The sequence below is a fragment of the Procambarus clarkii genome, chromosome 26 (genome assembly GCF_040958095.1).
Source record: "Procambarus clarkii isolate CNS0578487 chromosome 26, FALCON_Pclarkii_2.0, whole genome shotgun sequence".
Lineage (NCBI taxonomy): Eukaryota > Metazoa > Arthropoda > Malacostraca > Decapoda > Cambaridae > Procambarus > Procambarus clarkii.
Genome location: NC_091175.1, coordinates 21190639 through 21210652, shown reverse-complemented (window position 1 = coordinate 21210652; position 20014 = coordinate 21190639). Strand labels below are relative to the sequence as shown.

General features: G+C 48.0%; 1 protein-coding gene across 2 annotated transcripts in view; it reads right to left on the bottom strand.

The window, feature by feature from the left end:
• The window catches only part of tko (technical knockout), a 38678-nt gene that overhangs the window by 8571 nt on the left and 10093 nt on the right, over positions 1-20014 (bottom strand). The gene's annotated exons all lie outside the window — the stretch shown is intronic.

Below are 20014 nucleotides of genomic sequence, written 5' to 3'. Positions count from 1 at the left end.
ATCACATGCAATTGAAAATCCAAAACTTCCTACGTCTGAGGATTATTGCAGTACTGTACCCTCACGACTGGAATTACATGAATGAATTTCACTAAACTGCTACTTTGTCATTTTTTTTTTTACAGCATACACGGAACAAACAAATAACAGCTGACCAATTAAGGTATCCCAGTCCTCTTTATTATGCATAGTCCATCTTGCAATATGGTGTGCACATGTAGGTTCTTTGTGAGCATGGGCTGTGGGTGTATGTGTGCGAGGTGCTTGCATGAGATTTATAGGACATATATATACTGTAGTGGTGGATTATTGGGCATTCATTAGTCCAGTTTCAGCAAATGAAACAGATGATTGGTCTTCCTGTTTTGGGTGTGGTGAGCCCAGACAATTCACATGTAAAGGAGGGAAACGGGTTCATTATATGAACAAATCCACAAGGGCCGTGACAAGGGTTTGAACCTACGTCCGAGAGGATTCCAGACGCTCAGCCCTTGTGGATTTGTTCATTTGATGCATCACGTTATTGTGATTTGTGTGTGTGTTAACATTATATGTTTAACTACTACTTTTAAAATATTTTGTAATCGGTACTTTTATTTTATATCACTGGTTTATATCATTATGTTTATAATGACTGTACAATGCAAAATGTGTACTGTATTTATATTTGTAGCAAGACATTACTAAATTTTAAATATATGGTTGTTACATTAATGACAATGATAATTTGAATTAAAATCTTTGTATATTAAAAAAGGTGGGGGGTGTGCATACCCATATACTGTACAGGCAAAAGGGGAGACCCTATGAACAGCTGTTGACAGATTCATCTCTGAAGGCAAAATAAGTTTTTTGGGGGATATTGTTGAAAATCTGTGATACACAGAGGTGTAAAATAAATGAGCCAATTTGAAGCCAAAGGCTACTCACCTTCATAAGTTAACCGGTACTAGGCCCAAGCCTCTGATCTCCAACCTCTACCTTTTTTTTATTAATACAGTACATGAGGTACATCTGCATTTGTGCAGCTACCCTAGACTATATGAAGTGGAGTACAGTGTGTCAAAAAGCTAACTAGGTGATGCTAAAAAATCCCCATCACACAGGATGGTTAGTCATACAGAGGCATGTGATAGGCAGTCTGCACTGGCAGACTCCAGATGCATATTGAGGATATCATCAACGCAAGAGTGAATAAGGTAGCAGTGGTAATAAAAGTCCCCATCTTGCAGGATGGTTAGTCATACAGGGCCATATGTTTAGTAGCCTGCACTGGCAAATTTTGGGTACACTGTGAGGATATCTCCAAGAATACGAGTGAATAAAGTAATTGCAAAGCTCCAGGTACCTCATGCCAACTGGTCTGAAAGGTTTAATAACTGGGCATTCGGTGATGTAGTGTGGGAGGTCATTGTCGCAGTTCCTGCTCACAGAGTTTGCACCTGGAGTGCTCAGGATTGGGAGATCCGTCACCTGTAGCCATGTGCCACAGGTAACGGTAACCCAACCTGATCCTTGCAACCAGTGTCGCACAGTCTGGTGGACGTTTTGTGCTGCCCATAGATATAGGTTTCAGATCTGAACAAATCATAGCTTTTTATACTAGTACTTTCCAGTTGTTGGGAGTCAGTAATTTCTTTCCTATCAGACCTGAGTGTTTGGACCAATACAGTCTTGACAGCAGAGATGGGGATACCTAGATCTAATTCAACTTCATCTTTGTTGCATGCTAATTTGGCTGCAATGTCTGTCTCATTATGATGGGTTATATTTATGTGTGAAGGTATCCATACAAAGGAGATTTGAGACCCTTTACTCTGTGCAGCAATTGGGTAATTTATAATTGGTAGTATGAGGTTCTTGCTGTCGATCTTCCAGGAGAAATTTTTGAATGCTTAAAGAGCAGACTTTGAATCACAAAATATTATTCCTCCTCCAATGTTTTTTAATGTACTGGTAGCTAGTTGTAATGCTGCTAGTTCTGCTTGTGTAGAGGTCAGCCAGTTGTTTAACCTGACACTGACAGTCTTTATACAAATATTATTTCTATAAAACCTACATGCTGCTGCAGTCCGTCCAGTAGAAGATTGGACTGAGCCGTCGGTGTAGACACAGTTTTCGTGAGATCTTAAATTCTTGATGGAGGAGGCAATTGTTTCGAGTGTGACAGTTTTGAGAAGAGCAAGATTCTCATTATCTTTCTTGGTGACAGGTGTGTATGATACTTGAATGGTGGGGTACAGATAAAGAGGAATATTAGAGACAAGTAGATTGCACTTAAAAGGAATGTTGAGTTTAATGAGATTGTAGGCATTTTTTCTCAGCCATTTATCATAAAAGGAGTGAGTTGGTATGTTGGCACCAGTCAATAGGGTGTTAACAACACTAAGTAATTTGTCTTTGAACAATGCAGTAGATGTTGGGTATCTCATGACTTTAAGGCAAAAGGTCGTGTTGACTTGCATGATTCTCTCTAGTATGGTTGGAAACTTCAGTTCTTCCCTCATGTTGATGATTCTTGTGCATCTTGGGGCACCAAGAATTATCCTCATGGCTTCATTTTGTGCTACTTCAAGTTTGTCCAACACAAAGGAGGGGAAATTAATGAAGTGCAAAGCATTATAATCAACGAGAGATCTAACAAACATCATATAGAATAGTCTAGCATATTTAATATTGATATCAATATTTTTACCAGTAAGTGTTTTCAATGGTTTTAGCATTGTAAATGTGTGGCCACGTCTGTGGTAGAAAATAATAATAATAATAAAAAAAATGGTTTTAGCCTTTCTTTTAACTTACGGTGTAGATCGTTTACAATGTCACTGTTAATACCAACTCCAAGGTATTTGTGCTGCCTACACGTTTCAATGTTCTGGTTGTTGACCTTGAAAGTTATAGAGACATAAGTTTTCTCTTGGGGATGAAGAACTCTGGATTTAGTTATTGAGATAACAAGAAGACATTCAATGCTTTTAGCAACGAGTGAATCCAGTAGAGCTTGCAGTCTAGTTTGGGTATTTGCAACAATGCATATGTCATCGGCATAAAAGATGATGGCTTCGTCAGGTAGTGTGGGAATATCAATTGTTAATTTGTGCATCAGAACATTGAACAGTGTAGGACTTAGCACTCCACCCTGGGGTGTACCTAACACAAAGGGTGCACAAAGCTTACTTTTGACCCCCTTGAAAAGGACTGAGGCGGTTCTGTTAGTCAGGTAACCCCTGAGCCATGTCAACAGTCTTCCCTTAACTCCAAAAGAGGCTAGTTGTTCAAAGATTATTTCTCTGTTTGCTGTATCAAAAGCAGTTTGGAGATCAATAAATGCCGCTTGAGAGCTTGGTCCCTCTCTGATAAAATATTCAGCAAAGCAAATTTGAGTGCTTCTTCCAGGAAGGAAACCATACAGGTTAGAAGCAAGGTGGGGCTTGATTTGAAACATTAGTCTGTCGAGGATAATTCTCTCAAGAACTTTACACATGCACGACGTCAGAGAAATGAGTTTGAATTTTTGTGAATTGGGCTTGGGTATGGGTATTATGAGTCCCTGTGTCCAGCAGTCGGGTAAGACACCCTGCCTTAGACTTTGATTAAACAATTCTAGCAAAGGGATATTTGGGAGCTCAGCAAGTACTCTCATGGTGTTGTATGTGATGCCATCCTCTCCAGGAGAGGTAGTCTCACCTTTCTTGAGTGCATTTTTAATTTCAAAGGGGGGTTATGCCAGTTATCATCAGGCCCTATTTCACTACAGGCAATTTCAATTTTGAAGTTACGATATATTTTGGTACTAGCGAGATGGCGTTGTACATCTAGGGGCAGGCTGCTTATACTGGCAGTGCTTGCATATTGTTGAAGCAGCATGTCGGCATAGTCTTCAGGTGAATGGTGATCAAGTTGACGACTGCTAGCATGAGAAATCTTTTTAATTTTATTCCACATTTGAGATGAGGATGTTGCATGATTGATGCCTTGCAAAAACTGTTCCCAGTGCTGGTTATACACCTGTTCCTTTAGCTCTCTAAACTCTCGGCTGGCCTTAAGAAATATGTTGAGGGTGTCAGCTGTTTTATGTGTTTTATACTACTCAGCTAGGAATAGAACTCTCATGCAGGGGCTTAAGGCGTGAGTCAGTGAACCATCTCTGTCCCTTCCTCACTGTTTTGGGTCTTGTGGATTTTACAATATTGTCGTAAAAAGCAGTTACTTCAGTGACCAGGTCCTCATATAATGCATTGACAGCAGTAAAACAGGAAGTGTTATACCATTCAGAAATGCGGAATTTGAAGTGCTTGTGAAAATTTTCAGGGATATTAATTATTTTTTTACTTTCATCTCTTTCAATTGAAGAAATCTAGGGACCCAGACAGCTACCTTTCACCAATTTGTGTGCGTGTGTGTGTGTGTATTAACCTAGTTGTGCTTGCGGGGGGGGGGGGGGGGGGGTGTTGAGCTCTGCTCTTTTGGCCTGCCTCTCAACTGTCTATCAATCAATTCTTACTAACTGCTGTTTTTTCTCACCCCCTCCAAGAAACAGCCCGTAACGGCTGTAACTCCCCTGTTACCTATTTACTGCTAGATAACAAGGGCACTTGGGTGAAAGAAACTGCCCATTTTTGTTTCCGACGGCGCCGGGAACCGAACCCCAGACCACAGGACTATGTATCCAGCGTGCTGTTCACTCAGCCACCAACGCCCACCAGGGTGTGTGAGGGTTGAGAAGGAGAGTGGGGTATGGGTTCATTATTTTGCCTTACAGCCTTAATAGGACCAATAGGACCGACCCCGACCAGCTTATGTCCATCCCTTATACCAGACCTTTACCCTGCAAAGTTGGTTGAGCCTACTCCAAGTACCTGGCCTCTAATCTGGGGATAGACATCCTCCCTTGTAGATGTAGATAGTTTATGCAGGTTTTGGCTTAACCTGCCAAAATATCAAGAAGACACTACTATGACACACATTATAGTGTATAATGACGATATTACACTCATTCCGTAAACGTAAACACAACAAACAGTAATTCTCAGGAGAATAAATTATGCTGGGCTTGAAGCCAACAATACAGCACTAGTCCCTTTAGAAGAGCGTCTCAATTGTAGAGGCAGACAGTAGTGAGCCGCCATAACTCTGGCTCCTTCATTATCCTTGAATTATTAAACTAGCAGGTGTGGGGCGGTGGTCAGTGAATGGTTGGCCAGGTGCTATTGTCACCGCCAGTGTCCACCTCCGGTCACACCTTTGTCTACCACACCTACGAGGAAGTGGGGCAGGGGCATGAGGGGGAAGAGAGGTGGGATATGGCGGGGGGGGGGGGGGAGGCGGGATGGGGGGGTGAAGAGAGGCGGGATGGGGGAGGGATTGATTGATAAAGATTAAGCCACCCAAGAGGTGGCACGGGCATGAATAGCCCGTAAGTGGGGGAGGGGTGAAGAGAGGCGGGATGGGGGAGGGGTGAAGAGAGGGGGGATGGGGGAGGGGGGAAGAGAGGCGGGATGGGGGAGGGGGGAAGAGAGGTGGGATATGGCGGGGGGGGGGGAGGCGGGATGGGGGAGGGGTGAAGAGAGGCGGGATGGGGGAGGGGTGAAGAGAGGCGGGATGGGGGAGGGGTGAAGAGAGGCGGGATGGGGAAGGGGTGAAGAGAGGCGGGATGGAGGGTGGAAGAGAGGCGGGATGGAGGGGGGGTTGGAAGAGGCGGGATGGGGGGGTGGAAAAGGCGGGATGGAGGGGGGGTTGGAAGAGGCGGGATGGGGGGGGGGTGGAAAAGGCGGGATGGAGGGGGGTGGAAGAGAGGCGGGATGGGGGGTGGAAGAGGCGGGATTGGGGTGGAAGAGAGGCGGGATGGGGGGTGGCAGAGGCGCGGGATGGGGGCTGGAAGAGAACTGGGATGGGGGGGGGGGGGGTGGAAGAGAGGCGGGATGGGGGGGGGTGGAAAAGAGGCGGGATGGGGGGGTGGCAGAGGCGCGGGATGGGGGGGTGGAAGAGAGGCGGGATGGGGGGTGGAAGAGAGGCGGGATGGGGGGGGGGGTGGAAGAGAGGAGGGATGGGGGGGGGGTGGAAGAGAGGAGGGATGGGGGGGGGGTGGAAGAGAGGTGGGATGGGGGGGGGGGTGGAAGAGAGGTGGGATGGGGGGGGGTGGAAGAGAGGTGGGATGGGGGGGGGGGTGGAAGAGAGGCGGGATGGGGGAGGGTGGAAAAGAGGCGGGATGGGGGGTGGAAGAGGCGGGATGGGGGGTGTGGAAGAGAGGCGGGATGGGGGGTGTGGAAGAGAGGCGGGATGGGGGGTGGAAGAGGCGGGATGGGGGGGTGGAAGAGAGGCGGGATGGGGGGGGTGGAAGAGAGGCGGGATGGGGGGGGGTGGAAGAGAGGCGGGATGGGGGGGGGTGGAAGAGAGGCGGGATGGGGGGGGGGTGGAAGAGAGGCGGGATGGGGGGGGTGGAAGAGAGGCGGGATGGGGGGGGGGGTGGAAGAGAGGCGGGATGGGGGGGGTGGAAGAGAGGCGGGATGGGGGGGGTGGAAGAGAGGCGGGATGGGGGGGGGGGTGGAAGAGAGGCGGGATGGGGGGGGGTGGAAGAGGCGGGATGGGGGGGGTGGAAGAGGCGGGATGGGGGGGTGGAAGAGAGGCGGGATGGGGGGTGGACGAGAGGCGGGATGGGGGATGGAAGAGAGGCGGGATGGGGGGGTTGGAAGAGAGGCGGGATGGGGGGTGGACGAGAGGCGGGATGGGGGGGGGGGTGGAAGAGAGGCGGGATGGGGGGGGTGGAAGAGAGGCGGGATGGGGGGGTGGAAGAGAGGCGGGATGGGGGGTGGAAGAGAGGCGGGATGGGGGGGGTGGAAGAGAGGCGGGATGGGGGGTGGAAGAGAGGCGGGATGGGGGGTGGAAGAGAGGCGGGATGGGGGGGTGGAAGAGAGGCGGGATGGGGGGTGGAAGAGAGGCGGGATGGGGGGGTGGCAGAGAGGCGGGATGGGGGGGTGGAAGAGAGGCGGGATGGGGGGGTGGAAGAGAGGCGGGATGGGGGGGTGGAAGAGAGGCGGGATGGGGGGGTGGAAGAGAGGCGGGATGGGGGGGTGGAAGAGAGGCGGGATGGGGGGGGTGGAAGAGAGGCGGGATGGGGGGGTGGAAGAGGCGGGATGGGGGGGTGGAAGAGGCGGGATGGGGGGTGGAAGAGAGGCGGGATGGGGGAGTGGAAGTGAAGCGGGATGGGGGGGGTGGAAGAGAGGCGGGATGGGGGGGTGGAAGAAAGGCGGGATGGGAGGGTGGAAGAGAGGCGGGATGGGGGGGTGGAAGAGAGGCGGGATGGGGGGTGGAAGAGAGGCGGGATGGGGGGTGGAAGAGAGGCGGGATGGGGGTGGAAGAGAGGCGGGATGGGGGGTGGAAGAGAGGCGGGATGGGGAGTGGAAGAGGCGACATGGGGGGGAGTGGAAGAGGCGAGATGGGGGGGTGGAAGAGAGGCGGGATGGGGGGGGGTGGAAAAGAGGGGGGGGTGGAAAAGAGGCGGGATGGGGGGGGGTGGCAGAGGCGCGGGATGGGGGGGGTGGCAGAGGCGCGGGATGGGGGGGGGTGGCAGAGGCGCGGGATGGGGGGGGGTGGCAGAGGCGCGGGATGGGGGCTGGAAGAGAGGCGGGATGGGGGGGGTGAAAGAGAGGCGGGATGGGGGGGGGTGGAAGAGAGGCGGGATGGGGGGGGGGTGGAAGAGAGGCGGGATGGGGGGGGGGTGGAAGAGAGGCGGGATGGGGGGGGGGTGGAAGAGAGGCGGGATGGGGGGGGGGTGGAAGAGAGGCGGGATGGGAGGTGGGGGGAAGAGTGGCGGGATGGGAGGGGGGGGAAGAGTGGCGGGATGGGAGGTGGGGGGAAGAGTGGCGGGATGGGAGGGGGGGGGGAAGAGTGGCGGGATGGGAGGGGGGGGAAGAGTGGCGGGATGGGAGGGGGGGGGAAGAGTGGCGGGATGGGAGGGGGGGAAGAGTGGCGGGATGGGAGTGGGGGGAAGAGTGGCGGGATGGGAGGGGGGGGAAGAGTGGCGGGATGGGAGGGGGGGAAGAGTGGCGGGATGGGAGTGGGGGGAAGAGTGGCGGGATGGGAGGTGGGGGGGAAGAGTGGCGGGATGGGAGGGGGGGGGGAAGAGTGGCGGGATGGGAGTGGGGGGAAGAGTGGCGGGATGGGAGGTGGGGGGGAAGAGTGGCGGGATGGGAGGTGGGGGGGAAGAGTGGCGGGATGGGAGGTGGGGGGGAAGAGTGGCGGGATGGGAGGTGGGGGGGAAGAGTGGCGGGATGGAAGGGGGGGGGGGAAGAGTGGCGGGATGGAAGGGGGGGGGAGAGTGGCGGGATGGGAGGGGGGGGGAAGAGTGGCGGGATGGGAGGGGGGGGGAAGAGTGGCGGGATGGGAGGGGGGGGGGACTCCATCAATACACATGTATCTTAAATGCAGCTCTTGCATCTGGACTATTCCCCACATACTTCAAGAATACCACAATAAGATTAATCCCCAAGCCAGGTAAACCTCCAACCCAAACTGAAAACTACAGGCCAATTTCCCTCCTCGAAGTACCAGGTAAAATATTCGAAAAAATTATCAATCAGAGACTTGTGAAGTACATGGAAGAGGAAGGGAAGTATAACACCAGGCAGCATGGGTTTAGAAACCGCAGAGGGGCCCATACAGCTATAGCCCTGATCTACCAGCATATAGCCAACGCAGTGTCGAAAAAAGATCAGTGTAATATAGTGCTTAGAGACGTCTCGAAAGCCTTCGACAAAGTGTGGCACACAGGCCTAAAATATAAGATATCTGAACTAAGGCTTCCTGAGAGATTTACTGCTACTCTCTGCAGCTTTATAGACAATAGAACTGCTAGGCTTAATATCGGCAGCTACTTGGGTGACGTAATAGAACTGAAAAGTGGAGTACCACAAGGAAGCTGCCTCTCCCCCACTCTATTCAACATATATACAGCTGACCTACCCCAACCCCAACATCGAGAATACATCACATACGCTGATGATGTTACCCAAATAATATGCCAACCGGACCCATCAAAGCCGCTACTAGCCGACAAGACCAAGGCAGCAATTGAACTCATAAACAACTTTGAGAAGCAATGGAAAATTAGCACCAACAAACAAAAGTTCCAAATAATACACATTGCGAAAAGAAACCCTGACCCCATCATCCTTGATAACCAGCCCATCCAATATGCGGAGGTAGGCAGAATACTGGGACTTATGATAAATAGAACAGGGATACAAATTCATGTAAGGGACCGACTAAACAAAGCCAAAGCAGCATTAGGAAAACTGAGAAGATTCCGAAGCCTCAGTACTAACATTCAGATCCACCTATATAAGGCTCTAGTTCGGCCGCACCTAGAATATCCCCCAGTACCACTACACACCATAAAGAAAACTAACATGCAGAAACTGCAAGCAGTACAAAATAAGGCGCTAAGGAGAGCAGCAAAACACCGTCCACCATATGATCAGACAATCCAGGAGCTCCACGAACTCCTGAACATACAGCCACTAAATATCAGACTGCAGCACCAAGCCATCAGGGTGTGGAACACCATCGAAATGTTAGAGGACCCAATGTTTGAAAGATTACTCCAAGATGAGACGCCCCGCTCCCACAGCTGGTGGCCCAAGAGCCTCGATTCTCTGGACGAAAACCCCGCCCCACAGTATATAATCCCCAGATGAGTTATATATGTATATATATGAACAGTTCATATATGTGTATGTATGAACAACTCGACAAATAATATGTATGACAACTCGATAAATAATAATAATAAAATAAAGAGCCTTAAACAGAATAACATGTGTGGAAGCATCGGAGTGTGTATATATGAATGCTACACAGTATTCATCTATGGACATCCATATATGGTGAAACACATGTGAAGAACCTCTCACACACTCACAGCTCCCTGACAAGAGGGAGCCAGCTTAGCTTAGCTGCCAACACCCACACATGGTGTCAGCAAGGCGGACAGCCCGCCTGCTTTCATACCTCTCACTGTATTTCCCACTTCTATACTTCCCGTCACCTATGCCTCTCCTTCCTCTTTACTCCCCCCCCCAAAAAAAAAGGAGGGGGGGGGGGGAAAGTGGCGGGATTGGAGGTGGGGGGAAGAGTGGCGGGATGGGAGGAGGGGGGGGGAAGAGTGGCGGGATGGGAGGAGGGGGGGGGGGAAGAGTGGCGGGATGGGAGGAGGGGGGGAAGAGTGGCGGGATGGGAGGAGGGGGGGAAGAGTGGCGGGATGGGAGGAGGGGGGGAAGAGTGGCGGGATGGGAGGAGGGGGGGAAGAGTGGCGGGATGGGAGGAGGGGGGGAAGAGTGGCGGGATGGGAGGAGGGGGGGAAGAGTGGCGGGATGGGAGGGGGGGGGAAGAGTGGCGGGATGGGAGGGGGGGGGGAAGAGTGGCGGGATGGGAGGGGGGGGGGAAGATTGGCGGAATGGGAGGTGGGGTGGAAGAGGGGCGGGATGGGTGGGGGGAAGAGTGGCGGAATGGGGGGGGGGTTAAGAGACTTGTGGGGGTAATAGAGGAGAGAGGGAGGGGGGAGGGGGCGGGGAGGAGAGAGGGGCGGGGAAGGTTTTAATAACCTCCTGAAAAATAGGAGTAGAAGAAGTAAAATTGTATAAATACTAAAAGACCCGCGTCTTTTCAACAACTTCCTTCTAAATATAAGAGGCGTTACTAGCAGACCTGTCCTCAAGTGGGAACCAAGCAAACACTTCCAAAGAGTGCCTGATCAACCTGTCTGTGATGAACCTGTACGTTTGACTGCGAGCAGTAGTGACCGCTCTTGTGCCAGGCAAGTCCACTACGGGTTCACCATAGCCCGTGCTACTTGCAACTATTGTTCCGAGTAGCTGAATCTTAAACAGCAACAGTGGTGACCAACAGCCTAGGGAACCAGACCGTCAATCAGGAGGCCTGTTACAGAGACCGAGCTGCTGGGGGACAGTTCCTGGAAGCACATCAAAGTAGACTGGGTAGGTGGGTAGTTACATTCCACAGTTTATTTCCTTTTAAGTATTTTAGGCAAACCCAAACCTAATATCAATTTTTCACATTGTTAAATCTATATTTAACTTTGTATAGGTTCGCCTCATTTAAATATAATGACTACACTGGTTGCATATTCTAGCTGGAAACATACTGGCACGGGAAATCATTTTAGATAATACGTAGCCTACACTATCATTATGCAATACTGCGGGTACTCACACTACTTACGCCAGCATCAAAGCTAAAGTCACAAAAATCATTAAAATATGCATAATTAATGTCATAAATTTTGTGTTGTTCAGTAATCAACCCTCCAAATGGTTGGGCACCATTCCTCTTTGCTCTATCCTAAACCCTCTCCAAGTGCTACATTTTAATTCGAAAAAGGGGGTATATGAGGAATGTAGTTAGGCGAAACTAATAAAATCACCTTAATAATTTGTCGACAGTTTGTAAGTATTCCGACCCAGTTATTTGCACTCTAAATTCAATCCACTTCAGAACATGTGTGGCTGGGTTGTCGGGGTAAGCGAGCAGCCCGTCTAGTTGCCACAACGGACAAAACCAGGCCGATCTCAGTAACATAAGGCTGAATGAATGCTTGTTAATCCACAACCCGTCCTCGACTCAAGTCCATTACATCCAGCGGTCAACCCCACAGACGTATTCATAAATTTTAACATGCTGTTCATTCAAAACGGGAATTTTCTCAAATATAAATTAATATTATAATATATTAGGATATTATGCATATATAGGCATTGATTAGGTTAGGTATTCAGGTTCTGTTGGCAATTATTTGTAGTACGTGGGTGAAGCATTTTTTGTTTATTTTCTACCACAGACGTGGCCACACATTTACAATGCTAAGCAGCATATATACATTTTCTTCTGTCCTCCATGGACAGGGTTAGAGATTTATTAAACATATAATTCAGGGATTTATTGAACAATCAACCACAGAAGGTGATTGTAGCGCTTTTAAATTGCTAAGCTAACCTACATACGTAAATACATAGATACACAGAAGTGAAGCATTTACAGGGTTGTGCTTCGAACAAAATTCGTCAGTGAAGCACTTGTTCCGGAACTGTTCGAACGTCATCAATTGGATGTCGCGTGTAAACCGTTTTTCATTCATAAACAGCGGGATTGGTGGGTGGATGGAATCACTTTTGGGTCTTTGGAGGACGGGCTGTAATCTAGCCGCCTAATGCTTATGGATGGAAAAACACTTTATAGACGACTCAACTGATGACGTATGTTGTTATCTCGAGCAGGGCCTAACAGATGAGTGGACAGCGCTTCGGATTCTTAGTCCTAAGGTTCCTGGTTCGATCCCCGGTGGAGGCGGAAACAAATGGGCAGTTTCTTTCACCCTGATGCCTTTGTTCACCTAGCAGTAAATAGGTACCAGGGAGTTAGACAGGTACCTCGTAGGGGTGTGTAACAAAAAGGAGGCCTGGTCTAGGACCGGGCCGCGGGGACGCTAAGCCCCGAAACCATCTCATGGTAACCTAAAGATAAGAGGGCTTCGTTCACGTCCTCTGCTCGAATCGCACCTTTCTAAATGCGTCACCCACGTACTGCAAGTACAAACAGAACTTACCCACCTAACTTGGGTTAGGCCTCACTATTCAACACATTCTAATATGTAATACTGCCTTATACATGAGAAAATACAAACTTTGTATAAGCAGTACGTTAAAATTGATGAATGCATCTTTAGGGTCGGTTGCAGTCTGGATAAGCCTAGTCTGAGGAAAGGTTGTCGATTCGCAACTTGTAAAAGTTTCACCAACGTACTACAAATACAAATAATTGGTTATAAAACTTATAAACCTAATCTATGCCTATGCCTATACACAGAACTTTAATAATATTAATTTATATAAGAGAACAAACCTATTTTTAATAAAAAATTCGTTAAAATTGATGGATGCGTCTTTGGGGACGGCCCCTGCTTTAACGAGCCTGGCCTGAGGACGAGTTGTGCATAAAGCGTTATTCATACGCAAGCAAGGGGTTTAGCGACTGGATTAATAAGGAAGGTGCGTTATTTAGTCATTGTTTATGAGGACGGGCTATGGTGAGCACACGACTTACAACATGATAGTGCAGCCCGTCCTCCAAACAAAGACCCAAAAGTGATTCCATCTACCCGCCAAACCCGCTGTTTATGAATGAAAAACGGTTTACACACGACTCGACTGATTTCGTTCGAACACTTTCGGAACAAGTGCTTCACTGACGACTTTTGTTCAAACCATACCGCTGTAAATGCTTCACCCACGTGCTACAAATACAAATAATCGCCACCATAACCTAAACGCCTAACCTAACCTATACCTATATATGTACAATATGCTAATATATTATAATAATACTTTATATTTGAAAAAATTCCTGTTTTGAATGAACAGCATGTTAAAATTGATGAATGCGTCTTTGTGGTCGACAGCGGGATGGAATGGACTATAGAGTCGAGGACTGGTTAGATGATGTTAGAACTTTCTCAAAATTTGCTTTGGTTTCTATGTTCAAACCGTACTTTTATAAATGCTTCAGCCAGATATTGTCAATACAAATAATTGCCAACACAACATACACGCCTAACCTACGCCTAACAATGCTGAAAATTTTATAATATTAATTTATATTCAAGAAAGTAACTATTTTGAGTACACAGTACGTTAAAACTGATCAATGCGTCTTTGGGGGTCAACCAACGTAAGGAATTCAGTGATTTCTTGGTATTAAACTATTTACAATGCGTAATAGTAAATTAAATTATTTACTATTTACAAACTATCGAGTATTAAACATTTGCAATACGGTGTTTGTTAGGTAATGTTTACTGGATTAATGCATTGCTTATTAGGCAAACAAAAGATAATTAGTTATATAAGTTGTTATAGATTTTATTATGTATTGTTTTAAGACCGCTGAAATTAAAACTAAAGTTGCTCTATCGTGTTTACACGCAACGAGGTGATTTGAAGTCAATCGATACCTATTATCTGGTCGAACTGTGCCACGAGTTAAACAAGAAAATATATCACAGTTCTTTGATCTCAATTAATTTCCATTTTTTAAGTGGAAGGTTAATCAATATTAAAAAAACACCTAAACAAGGATGTAATAGCTACCCTTGTGTGGGACAAAAGTTGCGCAAATCCTATGCAATGATCCGACAAAACAGATCTTACGAATCGAAAGTTCCCAGCGTCGCCATCCATTTAGCCCGTCTGCAGCAGAACATGCAACTGGGTAAGTTACTAGTGTCGCAAATCCTAACTTTACTTTTACATCCACCTACCCTAGTGCTTACAGCGACCAGTCTCAAATCACAGACCTCCTACCTTTTAACGCGTACAAGGAAGGGGGTAAGAGCTTAATGCATGCAAACATAACACCACCACGCACACTCACATTAATCACAGCAACATAATGGAATGCTCAACATACTGTGGCTCAACTAATTGCCGTGAACGACCCACACAATAAGGCTGGAATTTGGCATTAAAGTGAGACTCGTATTTCAAGCACGCAGGGGACACGGTGCATAAAGTAATGTAATGTGGACTGGGAGGGAGGGGATAGGCACGGCTGGTTGTGAGACAGGCTAGTTTAAGACAAGGTGCACAGCAAGTTCAAGGGGCAAGTTCATGTAGAATGGGGAGGCATTGAAACACGAACGTATCCACGTACACACACATGGATCGGAAACACTAAACAAATTATTCACGATATTCGTGAGACCGAAATTGGTGTGAGCATGGTGTCCATATCTAAAAGACCACATCAACAAAACAGAAAAGGTGCAGATACATGCTACCTAATGGCTTCCAGACCTGAAAATCAAGACATGAGGACAAACTTGAGATTTTAAACATGCCAAAACCAGTAGAACGAAACGAAAAGATATGATCACCACATACAAAATCGCAAGAGGAATCTACAAAGTTGATATGAGGACATTTTAAAACATGAAACTAATAGAAAAAATAACTACGAACTTAAGTTTACAAAGCAAATATACCGAAAAGATATCGGAAGGTACATTTTATCGAACACATTGGAACAATGTGATTGTTGGAACAATTTAAGCGAGAAGGTGTGAATGACAAAACCATCAGCAGTTTAAAAGTGTCTTGACAAGGATTCAAGGAGGACGGGTCACCAGGAGTATAGCATTCATATGCAGATGAGCAGTCACAATAACGTGGCTGAAATATGTTGACCAAACCACACACTTGAAAGTGAAGGGACGATGACGTTTCGGTCCGTCCTGGACCATTCTCAAGTCGATTGTGGTCCAGAATGGTCCAGGACGGACCGAAATGTCGTCGTCCCTTCACTTTCTAGTGTGTGGTTTGGTCAACATAGCATTCATCCTTTCACTACACGCAAGGTATAACCCCGGTCGGCCGAGTGGAGAGCACTGGACTTGTGATCCTGTGGTCCCGGGTTCGATCTCGGGCGCCGGCAACAATGGGCAGAGTTTCTTTCACCCTATGCCCCTGTTACCTAGCAGTAAAATAGGTACCTGGGTGTTAGTCAGCTGTCACGGGCTGCTTCCTGGGGGTGGAGGCCTGGTCGAGGACCGGGCCGCGGGGACACTAAAAAAAAAAAAAAACGAAATCATCTCAAGATAACCCCTCCATAATCCCTTTGGGCGCCTGACAGCTGAGTGGACAGCGCTTCGTATTCGTAGTCTTGAGGTTCCGGGTTCGATCCCCGGTGGAGGCGGAGACAAATGGGCAGTTTCTTTCACCCTGATGCCCCTGTTCACCTAGCAGTAAATAGGTACCTGGGAGTTAGACAGCTGCTACAGACTGCTTATTGGGGTGTAACAAAAAGGAGTCCTGGTCGAGGACTGGGCCGTGGGGACGCTAAGCCCCGAAATCATTTCAAGATAACCTCCATTCCCACCGTCATAACCGCCTGTCACCCCCACACCCACTTCGGAATCAGCCTCCCCACAATCTTCCGTCTAGCAAATGACCTCCCCCCCCCCCCCCGCGTCGCACACATCCCACCCCATACCCAATCCCCCGCCTCACAACACATCCCCCACACCACTCGCCACGTAATACCCTTTTCGATATTTAATATTTCGACCCTTCCCCCATGTTGTAACATCCCCCCTCCTCCATCTCAAAATCTATACCCCCCTCGCCCCCACCTGGAGACCTAATCCCCTCTCTCCCCCCTTCGTAACCTGCTCCCCCTCCCACCTCCGCCTCGCAACTTGCTCTCCCTCCCCTCCCTCCTCCGCCTTAAAACCTGCACCCCATGTGCTCACCTAATTGTGGTTGCGGGGGTTGAGCTTTGTCTCTTTGGTCCCGCCTCTCAACTGTCAATCAACTAGTGTACAGATTCCTGAGCCTTCTGGGCTCTATCATATCTTCATTTGAAACTGTGTATGTAGTCAGCCTCCACCACATCACTGTCTAATGCATTCCATTTATTAACTACTCTGACACTGAAAAAATTCATTCTAACGTCTCTGTGGCTCATCTGGGTCCTAAGTTTCCATCTGTGTCCCACTCGTGCTGAAGAGTTTGTCTTTGTCCACGCTGTCAATTCCCCTGAGAATTTTGTAGGTGGTTATCATGTCTTTCCTTACTCTTCTGTTTTCCAGGGACGTGAGGTTCAGCTCCTTTAGCCTTTCCTCGTAGCTCATACCTCTCAGTTCCGGGTCGAGCCTGGTGGCATACCGCTGGTTGATACCTGGTTGATGGGGTTCTGGGAGTTCTTCTACTCCCCAAACCCGGCCCGAGGCCAGGCTTGACTTGTGAGTCTGGTCCACCAGGCTGTTGCTTGGAGCGACCCGCAGGCCCACATACCAACCACAGCCCGGTTGGTCCGGCACTCCTTGGAGGAATAAATCTAGTTTCCTCTTGAAGATGTCCACGGTTGTTCCGGCAATATTTCTTATCTGAATATTCTCTAACTTTTTCTTGTGTTTAACTAGGTATGGACTCCAGGCTGGAGCTGCATATTCCAGGATTGGTCTGACATAAGTGGTATACAAGGTCCTGAACGATTCCTTACACAAGTTTCTAAAGGCAGTTCTTATGTTGACCAGTCTAGCATATGCCGCTGATGATATCCTTTGGATGCGGGCCTCTGGGGACAGGTTCGGTGTGATATCAACCCCCAGATCTTTCTCTCTATTTGACTCTTGCAGGATTTCACCTCCCAGATGGTACCTTGTGTTCAGCCTCCTGCTCCCTTCGCCAAATTTCATTACTTTACACTTTCCCGAGTTGAAACTTTAGCAGCCATTTTCTAGACCATTCCTCCAGTTTGTCCAGGTCGTCCTGTAGTCTCTGTCTATCGTCATCCGTTTTGATTCTTCTCATAATTTTTGCATCAGCAAACATTGAGAGGAACGAGTCTATACCCTCTGGAAGATCGTTTACATATATTAGAAACAGGATGGGTCCAAGTACTGAGCCCTGTGGGACTCCGCTGGTGACACCTCGCCACTCCGATGTCTCCCTGCTCACCGTTACTCGCTGTTTCCTGTTGCTTAAGTACTCCCTTATCCACTGGAGCACCTTCCCTTTTACTCCTGCATGTTGCTCCAACTTTTTTAACAGCCTTTTATGGGGTACTGTGTCAAAGGCTTTCTGGCAGTCCAGGAAAATACAGTCGGCCCACCCTTCTATTTCCCGCCTAATTTTTGTTGCCTGGTCATAGAATTCTAAACCTGTGAGGCATGATTAACCATCCCTGAACCCATGTTGGTGGTGCGTTACTAAGTTATTTCCCTCCAGATGCTCTACGAGCCGTTTCCTCACGATCCTCTCCATCACCTTGCATGGTATACAAGTTAGGGAAACTGGCCTGTAGTTCAGTGCCTCTTGCCTGTCACCCTTCTTGTATATTGGAACTACGTTAGCTGTCTTCCAACTTTCTAGTAGGTCTCCTGTTTCTAGTGACCTGTTATACACCATAGAGAGTGGCACACTTAGTGCTTATGCACCTTCCTTTAGTATCCATGGTGAGATTCTGTTAGGCCCAACAGCCTTTGTCACATCCAGCTCCTGCAGACACCTTTGTATTCACCATGTATTCACCTAGTTGTGTTTGCGGGGGTCGAGCTCTGCTCTTTCAGCCCGCCTCTCAACTGTCAATCAACTATTACTAACTACTATTTGTTTTCTTTTTTTCTCCACACACACATAGGTGGGTGGGCGAGTCGAGCCAGCCGTGAAGGGAGGATCGCGGGGTCACGCACTACGTTAAACACCAATATTTTTTGGTTAATTAAGGCTAGTCACAGATCACAGATCTAGGGGTTTCACAAAGTGTATAACTGCCACGAATAGGAAAGAAAAATACTGTGCTATCGCTAGAACTTTGTGTTAAGCAGTAAATTCACCAGACAGGCCACGTGGGAGGGCCCACGAGGCTTTGTTTACATATTGGGTCAAGTGATCAGTGGTACAGTAAATTGGTGAACTGTAACACAACAGACGCACCGATACAGTGACTGACTCCAGAGATTTGTGTTAGATAGAGAAGAACCGCCATCATCAATCTACTGGATTAGTGAATCACCACGTGGGAGGTGATAACGGATCACTTTGTCATCCAGCCATCGTAATTATTCACCTGGTTGTGTGAGCGGGAGGCTGACAGGTAGGTACCCCTCTCTGCTCAATTCTTCAGGTGTACAGAGTGAGGTAAAATATTATCAAATTCTTGTTCAGTATATCATATACATTTAAAATCTCAAAGTGGCTCATTTTGGGTAGAGGTAGACATTTATGGGACCCCCGTAACACACGCACTAACACGTACGTTTGCAAGCACACACACACACGTACGTTTGCAAGCACACACACACGTACGTTTGCAAGCACACACGCACACACACGTACGTTTGCAAGCACACACGCACACACACGTACGTTTGCAAGCACACACAGGGGTAGGTGTGGCTAGGGGCCCCGTAGCCTGGTGGATAGCGGGGGGCCCCGTAGCCTGGTGGATAGCGCGCAGGATTCGTAATTCTGTGGCGCGGGTTCGATTCCCGCACGAGGCAGAAACAAATGGGCAAAGTTTCTTTCACCCTGAATGCCCCTGTTACCTAGCAGTAAATAGGTACCTGGGAGTTAGTCAGCTGTCACGGGCTGCTTCCTGGGGTGTGTGTGTGTGCGTGTGTGGTGTGGAAAAAAAAAAAAAAAAAAAAAAAAAAAAAAAAAAAAAAAAAAAAAAAAAAAAAAAAAAAAAAAAAAGTAGTTAGTAAACAGTTGATTGACAGTTGAGAGGCGGGCCGAAAGAGCAAAGCTCAACCCCCCGTAAAAACACAACTAGTAAACACACACGTACGTTTGCAAGCACACACGCACGCACACGCAGAAACAAACACGCGCACATGCAGAAACACACACACACACATTCCTGTCCTGTTACGAAATAACAAGACATATTATATGATACTGATGTATTATATGATACTGATTGTATTAAATGACATATGATGACATGATACAGAATAACAGGACACTGGAGAGCAGAGAAAGATACCAGATTCCAGGAATATGTCAAGATGAGAAGAGAGGCAGAAAGACAATACGAAAATGACATCGAAAATGACATCGCAAGCAAGGCAAAGACTCAGCCTAAATTGCTCCACAGCCACATCAGGAGAAAAACAACAGTAAAGGAACAGGTTATGAAATTAAGGATAGGAGCGGATGGATTCACTACAAATGACAAGGAAGTGTGTGAGGAACTGAATAGGAAATTCCAGGAGGTCTTCACTTTAGAGCAAGGAGAAATTCCAGAGATAAGAGAGGGAATAGCTAACCAGGAACCACTGGAAGAGTTTAAGATTACCAGCGGGGAAGTAAGGAAGTGTTTACTAGAGTTGGATGTGACAAAGGCTATAGGCCCAGATGGAATCTCCCCTTGGATACTAAAGGAAGGAGCAAAAGAATTGTGCCTACCACTCTCCATAGTGTATAACAAATCACTGGTAACA